This window comes from Eriocheir sinensis, chromosome 7, assembly GCF_024679095.1.
Source record: "Eriocheir sinensis breed Jianghai 21 chromosome 7, ASM2467909v1, whole genome shotgun sequence".
Taxonomy (NCBI): domain Eukaryota; kingdom Metazoa; phylum Arthropoda; class Malacostraca; order Decapoda; family Varunidae; genus Eriocheir; species Eriocheir sinensis.
Genome location: NC_066515.1, coordinates 25,436,887 through 25,444,386, shown reverse-complemented (window position 1 = coordinate 25,444,386; position 7,500 = coordinate 25,436,887). Strand labels below are relative to the sequence as shown.

The 7,500-nt window shown below is 40.1% G+C and overlaps 3 long non-coding RNA genes across 4 annotated transcripts; 2 read left to right on the top strand and 1 right to left on the bottom strand.

Annotated features, from left to right (window-relative positions):
- The first annotated feature begins 875 nt into the window (after positions 1–875).
- LOC126995164 (uncharacterized) lies at positions 876–3,945 on the top strand. Of its 2 annotated transcripts, none has more exons than XR_007750052.1 (3): positions 876–945; positions 2,018–2,737; positions 3,164–3,945. It is a non-coding gene; the product is annotated as an uncharacterized LOC126995164 (long non-coding RNA). The 2 variants fall into 2 exon arrangements; XR_007750053.1 differs by having other exon boundaries at positions 2,018–3,023; positions 3,277–3,945.
- Positions 3,946–4,295: 350 nt separating this feature from the next.
- On the top strand, positions 4,296–5,994 carry LOC126995163 (uncharacterized). Its single transcript, XR_007750051.1, has 2 exons — positions 4,296–5,162; positions 5,298–5,994. It is a non-coding gene; the product is annotated as an uncharacterized LOC126995163 (long non-coding RNA).
- On the bottom strand, positions 5,612–7,024 carry LOC126995162 (uncharacterized). Its single transcript, XR_007750050.1, has 2 exons — positions 6,927–7,024; positions 5,612–6,430 (listed from the first exon to the last, which is right to left on the bottom strand). It is a non-coding gene; the product is annotated as an uncharacterized LOC126995162 (long non-coding RNA).
- Between the last annotated feature and the right edge of the window lie 476 nt (positions 7,025–7,500).

Here is a 7,500-nt window from a genome sequence, read left to right as displayed (position 1 = left end):
CTCCCTCAGACTCTTTCTTCAGCTCTCGACGGCGAAAGTTGTGTGTGTGTGTGTGCGTGTGTGTGTGTGTGTGTGTGTGTGAGAGAGAGAGAGAGAGAGAGAGAGAGAGAGAGAGAGAGAGAGAGAGAGAGAGAGAGAGAGAGAGAGAGAGAGAAAGGAGAAAATCATATGTCCTGAGGATACACACACACACACACACACACACACACACACACACACACACACACACGAAGGTTCCTATTTATACATTTTCGGTGCTAACATTTTTTTATTCTGAATGACAAAGACGAAAAAAAAAAAACTAATTATTTTATCTATCTATCTATCTAACGTATCTATCATGCTTTTTTATAATCACCACCTTATACTTCATTTTCCTCATTTTTTCACTTTCGTCTTTTCAGTAAATACATTCTCCTTTCTTTTGCATTATAACCTAAAAAACAACTTCTTATCATCTATCACACTTTATTTTTTTATCATCAACACTTTACTTCTCATTTTCCTCATTTTCATTTTTCATTCCTCACTTTCCTTTTTCCATTATTTACATTTTACATATTTCCCATTTTCTTTTATGTTCGTTTTATACCCCTCTAACACACACACACACACACACACACACACACACACAATCTATCATACTTTTTATCATCAACACTACTTCTCATTTTCGTCATATTCTCATTTTTCATTCCCCACTTTCCTTTTTCCATTATTTACATTTTACATACTTCCCATTTTCCTTTGTGTTCGTTTTATACCCCTAAAAAAAAAACAATCTTGGCGCCCCACGGACACTCACGTCAGCCAGTGCCCCACAGGGAGGGAAAACGATGACGCCACGCCTGATTTCTCCCGGGACTATATAAGGGAGAGGACCATCTGTAGGGGCTTCACTTTCTTCGGTGCCTTCGTCGGTACAACATGGCTCTCTTTAGACTGGTGAGTACAGACGGCGGTGAGGGATTAATTAAGGGGGGCATTCAGGGGTCCGTTTTCTTTAGACACTTTTGACTCTGGCCACAAAGGAGATTAGAAGGGTCTGATCTGCTTATCTTGTACCTTAGAATGGGGTCTGATCCTGCGTGTAATAGAGAGAAAACATTGATAAAAAGATAGATTAGTCTGTTTCTTATGAGTGGTTTTTACGTTCAGGGGCTTAAGTTTTGCATACACCTGGATTTGCCTTTATTTAGAACGCCTCAAGGTCATTACTTTCGCGGGATTGGTATGTGATTCTTTCTTTCTTTCTTTCTTTTTTTTCCTTCCTTCTTTCTTTCCTTTTTTTCTTTCTTTCTTGCTTGCTTGCTTCCCTCCTTTCTTGCTTGCTTCCTTCCTTCCTTCCTTCCTTCCTTCCTCTCTCTCTCTCTATTTTACTTCTTTACTTCTCTTCTTTTCTTTTTTCATACTTTTTATTTATTTATACATTCATTTATCATTACGATTTTACTTCCATCTTTTTTAATCTATCTTTTTTTATACTTTTTGCCTATTTTTTTATGCTTTTATACTTTTTGTCTATGTTTACTTCTTTTAATTTTTGTCTTTTTTTATCAATTATTTTACTTTTTTATCTCTTTCTTTATTTGGCTTCGGGCGCGACACTCAAACTTTCCTTTATCACAATTTTTTTTCCTCAGTTTTCGCATTTTTGTCTCGATCTCATATCCAGCTTTCGACTTTCTTTTAAGACAATGATGCTGTTTTTTTTTTCACAAGGAACGGCTGGGGGTTAACTCTCTCTCTCTCTCTCTTATCGAAATACGTATGTTAACTAACTTATATATGCTCCTATGTCCATAACCTGTACCTCATCTCTCTCTCTCTCTCTCTCTTATCGAAATACGTATGTTAACTAACTTATATATGCTCCTGTGTCCATAACCTGTACCGTACGTGTCCCTCATTCTCTCTCTCTCTCTCTCTCTCTCTCTCTCTCTTATCGAAATACGTATGTTAACTAACTTATATATGCTCCTGTGTCCATAACCTGTACCGTACGTGTCCATCCCAGGTCGTAGCGGCGGCGGTATTTCTGACCTTGACGGAGGCCTATCCACGTTACATTCTTGTCCCCCTCGAGGACCTGAGCTTCGTCGACAACACCCACACCAGACACGCCCGCTCGCTGCGTCGTCCCTCTTACGCCAACCCCCGCGCGGACCACGCCTTGCAGTACGCTGAGCCCCTTCCGCTGAGCCCTGCGCGCCACAAGATTCACGAGGAGAGAGATAACGAGCCGCTCCTGACTGAGGCTTCCGACCCGTACCACAGTCACGTCGGCGGGTACGGGCAGAATGACCACGTGGACTATGGGGCATACACGGGTGGGTACGGCGCCTTCGGGTGGTACTCTGATCATCCTGTGTGTATAAACTGTGGGCACTACCATTAAGAACCCATTGAATCCCCTTAGTTCCTCTTAAACCTGTTCCAACCCTTTATGCTGAGACTCGATCCCATTATTCCAAGCTCGGAAGATGCAAAGTTTCTATCTGATCCGACCTTCCCCTTCCTCAATTCCTCCCTCCCCTTGAAGTCAATCCCCATAACTTAAACCTCAACCTGGATCTTCCCCATAACTTAAACCTCAATCTCTTCCCTTAAACCATTTTCTTCGAGGATTTTGAGGCCCGTTACCTCCCCCTCCCTCTTCCTCAATTCTTCCCCTCCCTTGTAGTCAATCCCCTTAACTTAACCCTCAATCTCTTCCCCATTAGCCCTTTTTTTCGAGGTTTCTGAGTCACGTTAGCTCCCCCTCCTTCTTCCCCAATTAATCCCCTCCCCTTGAAGTCAATCCCCATAACTTAAACCTCAACCTGGCTCTTCCCCATAACTTAAACCTCAACCTGACTCTTCCCCATAACTTAAACCACAATCTCTTCCCCTTAAACCCTTTTCTTCGAGGTTTTTGAGTCACATTACCTCCCCCTCCCTCTTCCCCAATTAATCCCCTCCCCTTGAAGTCAATCCCCTTAACTTAACCCTCAACCTCTTCCCCATTAGCCCTTTTTTTCGAGGTTTTTGAGTCACGTTAGCTCCTCCCATTTCCCCAATTAATCCCATCCCCTTGAAGTCAATCCCCATAACTTAAACCTCAACCTGACTCTTCCCCATAACTTAAACCTCAATCTCTTCCCCAAAACCCCTTTTTTTCGAGGTTTTTGAGTCACGTTATCACCCCCTCCCTCTTCCTCAATTCCTCCCCTCCCCTTGAAGTTAATCCCCATAACTTAAACCTCAATCTCTTCCCCTTAAACCCTTTTCTTCGAGGTTTTTGAGTCACGTTATCTCCCCCTCCCATTTCCTCAATTCCTCCCCTCCCCTTGTAGTCAATCCCCATAACTTAAACCTCAATCTCTTCCCCATAACCCCTTTTTTTCGAGGTTTCTGAGTCCCGTTACCTCCCCCTCCCTCTTCACCGGTTCCCCCTCTTCCTCCCCTCCCTTTTCAGTCACTCCCAAGATTTAGATATCAAGTTCGAGTTTTTTTGAGACATGTCCCATTTCCTTCCCCTGAACCATTCACTCCCCTCCCCTCCATCCCCTCCTCCTCTAGTTCTTCCCCATTATAAAAACCCGTAGCCCATATACCCCATGACTTCAAGAGCTATAGAGGACGTGCAGACAGACCCACCTAATCCAGCACGGCTACACCCATTCAATAGATTATCTTGAGACTCCCTTCCCCTCCCTCCCTCCTTCTTCCCATCCCGATATGGCCTCGCCCGGTCATGATGAAATACCAGATCTAGTCCGTTGGTAGTGTTTTGTTGTGTTCTTTCGTTCGTGTTACATAGGAAGTAGCTGTTTCATCTTTCCGTATAGTGTGTTTTTTAAGCGTTCATCACGTTTTTGTTGTTTTCTTGTTCTTGCTGCTGTTGTTGTTGTTGTTGATTTTGTAACGTGTGTGAGTTTATGAATAAAGTGAGTGTGTATTTATCTCCGGTGGTTTTCGATATTTTTTTTTTTTTTGTGACCGTAAAAGTTTTGTTATGGACGAATATATTTTTTTACATCAAAGGAAGAGGTTCAAGGGAAAAACAAAAGAAGAAAAAAACATAATGGAGAAAAATAAAGCCCGCTAATCACTGCCTATAGAAAAAAGTTAAGAAGAGTGGCCGAAATATATATAGGCCTACTCTTGACTAACAAACTTTAAGAGAAAAAATCATAATGGAAGAGAAATAAAGCCCGCTAATCACTGCCTATATAAAAAAAAGTGTTCAGAGAAGTTGCCAAAATATATGTAGGCCTACTCTTGAGTAACAAACTTTAATACCAAAAAAAAAAAAAGAAAAAAAAAGAAAGAAACCATATTGGAAGACGAAATAAATCCCGCTAATCACTGCCTATATAAAGAGTTAGAAGAGTGGCCAAAACATATAGCTAGGCCTACTCTTGACTAACAAACTTTAACAGCAAAAAAATAAATACCAAAAACCTACCATAACATTCATAAAACACTACAATACTTACTCAATCAACACACAACAGCAACAACAACTTACCCAAAAAACTACGATAAAATTAATTAAGTCTGGGCTACAAAATAATTCAAATGAAGGAAAATGAAAGAAAATTGGACACTGCGTTGCTGTTGATGTATTTCCGAAAGGAGAAACAGTATACTTGAAACACCAAACTATCAATCAATTAATCAATCAGCCAATAAAATAGAGAAAAGAATACAACATCCACTAATTATTAACTACATTTGAAGGTTAGTGTATTTTAATTAACATTTTGAAAACAGTGACGGGAAAGGAAAATTGCATGCGTTTTTTATACAGTACTATACAGCTTTTACACTAATCCTCCCTTCACTAAGTTTTTCTACGATACAGTCATCTATTGGTTCGAGTGTTTTAATTAACATTCTGAAAAGTGTGACGGGAAAAGGGAATTGCATGCTTTTTTATACAATACTATACAGCTTTTACACTAATCCTCCCTTCACTAAGTTTTTCTACGATACAGTCATCTATTGGTTCGAGTGTTTTAATTAACATTCTAAAAACAGTGACGGGAAAAGGGAAATTGCATGCGTTTTTTTATAAAGTACTATACAGCTTTTACACTAATCCTCCCTTCATTAAGTTTTTCTACTAAACATTCATCTTTTGGTTAGTGTCTTTTTAATTAACATTCTCAAAAAAAGTGACGGGAAAAGGGAATTGCATGCGTTTTTTATACAGTACTATACAGCTTTTACACTAATCCTCCCTTCATTAAGTTTTTCTACGATACAGTCATCTATTGGTTCGAGTGTTTTAATTAACATTCTCAAAAAAGTGATAGAACAGGGAAATTGCATGCGAGTATATCCATTTATAATATTGATTTTACACTAATGTCTTTTTTATCACACTTTCATCTTTTGGTTCGTGTATTTTAATTAACATTCTAAAAAAAGTGACAGAACAGGGAAATTGCATACGAGTAAATCCATTTCCAATATTGATTTTACCTGCAACAAGAAACTTTCAATCAATCAATCAATCTCCAATGTCCCTTTTATCAAGTCTTTCTATCACACATTCATCTTTTGGTTCGAGTATTTTAATTAACATCCTAAAAAAAGTGGCGGGAAAGTGAAATTCCATGTATATTAATCTATTTCTATATTGATTCTACATTAATTCCCCTTTTAAGAAGTTTTCAATTATCACACTTTCTTTATTCCAACATTACTATCTCTTTTCTTTTTTTCTATTTGAAGTTAGTGTGATTTTTTTATATAGATTTTCCATATATATACTACACCCTTATTTTTTTTTCCTAGAACCTTCTTTCCCTTCTTTTCTTTCCTTTTTAAACTACACCGGCTTTTGTTTTTCAGTTTTACGCTTAAACCAACATCTACTTGCCTTCCTTTTCCTTTTAAACTACACTTCCTTTTTAAAGTTTTACGTTTTAACCAACATCTACTTGCCTTCCTTTTCCTTTTAAACTACACTTCCTTTTTAAAGTTTTATGTTTAAGCCAACATCTACTTGCCTTCCTTTTCCTTTTAAACTACACTTCCTTTTTTAAGTTTTACGTTTAAGCCAACATCTACTTGCCTTCCTTTTCCTTTTAAACTACACTTCCTTTTTAAAGTTTTACGTTTTAACTAACATCTACCTGCCTTCCTTTTCCTATTTAGCTACAATGTTATTCAGTATTGCAATGATAGGAAGATGAAGGAAAAAAACTGACCTGCTGAAGGGAACAGGAAGGAAGGGAACCAATAACCAATCACCTATATACACACACACCTGGATTTAACTAATTGGCTGTCCAGGTGAGGTAGGTGTTGATTAGCCCCGCACACCTGGCTAGAAAGAGGGCATCCAGGTGACCCACTGGACGATGACCTCTTTGGCACCCTGCTTGTCCTCATTGACGGTCAGCCAGAGCTTGCGAGGGTCACCTGTCACTGGCACCTGTTAATGAAGAAATGGTGTGATGATGATGGTGATGATGATGATGATGATAATGGTGCTCCTCCTCCTCCTCCTCCTCCTCCTCCTCCTCCTCCTCCTTCTACTACTACTACTACTACTACTACTACTGCTACTACTACTACGCAGACTCCTTACGTTCTTATGTTCTTACTACTACTACTACTTCTACTACTACTACTACTACTACTACTACTACTACTACTACTACTACTACCACTACTACTACTACTACTACTACCACTACAACGGCCAGACCAATCCGCCGTAAGACTTCCTGGCAAGACCTACCATTGTTCTGACCTACGCTACCAAGGTATGTGAAATTTTCCAAGCTCTCAATGTCCTCGCCACACGCATGAACAGACTGCAGCGCGCTAACACTGATGCTAAATATGACCCCTGCCCTTCCATCTCCCTCCCTCCCCCTTACATATTACCCTCACATGGAGCTAATGAGCCTGTCACCTGAACTCACCTTGGGGCAGAAGACGAGCGGTTCCATAGCGATAGGGACGGCCAAGTGCATGTCATCTCCGAGTATGACGAATGTGATGAAGCATGGGCCAGCCTGAGGGGACAAGAGGGAGAGTGCAGGAGTATGAGGTAGATAAGTATGAGGACAAGGGTGAGCACAAGGAGGACGAGACACACACACCTGACTAAATGGGGCAAGAAAACCAATAGCAAGTTACCTGTACATACACACACCTGGGTTCAAATAACAGCTGTCCAGGTGAGGTCTAGATTGTAATTAGCCTCACACACCTGACTAAATAGGAGGAAAACTAGGAGTGTGAAGACAAGGCAAGGAGGGCAAGGAGGATAAGGGTAAGTATGAGGAGGAGGAAAAGGAGGAAAAAGTGTGTGTGAGGGTGAGAGCGTGAGAGAAGAGAAGGGTATCAGGACACCTCTCCTCCCGAAATTGACCTCTCTTTCGGCCACCTCTTTGGATTCTTTTTGTGAGCAGCGAGTAGCGGGCTTTTTTTTTGTATTATTGTTTACTTTTTATTGTGCCCTTGAGCTGTCTCCTTTGTTGAAAAAAAAAAAGA